A 1,528-nucleotide genomic window follows, 5' to 3' on the forward strand; every position below is an offset into this window, starting at 1 on the left:
AGATGACCGATTTGAAGATATTTGGGCGTCAAAACCACCTCTTCTAGTGAAATTTTTGATGTAGGCTCAAATTTGATCATTTAGAGCCTCAGCTCTATATAAACTTTTCGCTTGAGTGAACGGTGAAATTTATATAAGGGGCAAACTTGTAGACATAAAGTTCTAGTGTTGCATATTATTTATTTTAGTCCGGTATAGATTTGAAAAAATAATTATTTAATTAATTTTTATTAATGAAAAATAATTGTCTATTCACTTTTAATTCCTTTGTTTATGTCAGACCATATGGCACGCAGTTGTGCCACAAGGATTGCCTGGCAGTAATAAAAATGTAAGGGCATTTGATGTGAGTATTAACTTGTGCGTAGAAAGTGCGGTTATGGGGTTGTTTGGTCTATGAAACGCCACCCTTGCTTAGAATTTCTTGGCATTCAGGTGCACTTCTTGATTCTCAAATTTCTGTCTTATTATTTTTGATGTATATGAGTTTTTGATTTCTGCATTTTGTTTTCTTTTCACGTCCCTAACCTGTGATCCTTACCTTCTCTTTAGGATTGTACTCTTACAAATCATTGTAGCGTAAATCAAGGTAACTGGAAATGGCTTGAGCATTCTGTGCCATGATTGGGTTGCCTCAAAAGAGTTGAGTTCAAGTACCTTACAGGAATCGAGCATCAAATGGAGCTGATCAGGTTCTTCCTGACGAACATCAAAACACTTGAGAAGTTTAATGTTCAGACTAGTAAAGGAATCGAACACCAAAAAGTGTTTGAAGTAGCAAGGCAATTAAACTTCTTCCCCAGAGCTTCGCCGCGAGCCGTGTTGTACATCGGCTAAGACAAACAAAATTTTCAGATTGAGGGGTTGGAGGATTCCTAATTTGAGTCCCAAACCCCCCTCTATGTTTGAGCATGTCATGAGTTTTGAGAATGGTTAAAAATCACCAGTATGCATAGTAAGCACACAAGACAAAGTTACAGGATTTCCATCCTATTGTTAATGTCAAAATTTCAATGCATTTTTATGTGGACATGATTTGGAATATAGATTGTATCTTCTTCGTTCATACTGATATGCATCACAACTTTCATTTGATACTCATTCAACAGTTGTTTTCTGCGTTGTGTAGGTTCAACTTCTTCAATCAAAAGAAAGTAGCAGAGAAAAGATAAAAGTTACAAGTGGCAAAATAGAAGAAACCTAACGACAAAAAAGCTAGGATTAGGGCTGGCAATTGGCAGGGCCTGGGCTGGGTGGCCTGGACCGGGCCAAAGAGGCCCTGGCCCAAGCTCGGTTCTAGCTCTCTTAGGGCCAGACTCGACCGGGCTAGAAAAAATAAAAAAATAAAAGAAAAAATAAGAAAAAAGGAAGGATGGGCCAGCTCTAGCCCTTGCCTAACCTGTGACCTTCTCTCGGGCCCAAGTGGCCCGTCCCTTGCGCAGCCCTCAAGCCACATTTTTGTGACCCAGGCCCTAGTTTTTAGGGCCGGGCAGATTCCTAGGATAGTTGTTTGTGTTTCTTGGACATA

This window comes from Amborella trichopoda, chromosome 11 (assembly GCF_054954075.1).
Source record: "Amborella trichopoda isolate Santa Cruz 75 chromosome 11, AtrichopodaSantaCruz75HAP2 v2.0, whole genome shotgun sequence".
Lineage (NCBI taxonomy): Eukaryota > Viridiplantae > Streptophyta > Magnoliopsida > Amborellales > Amborellaceae > Amborella > Amborella trichopoda.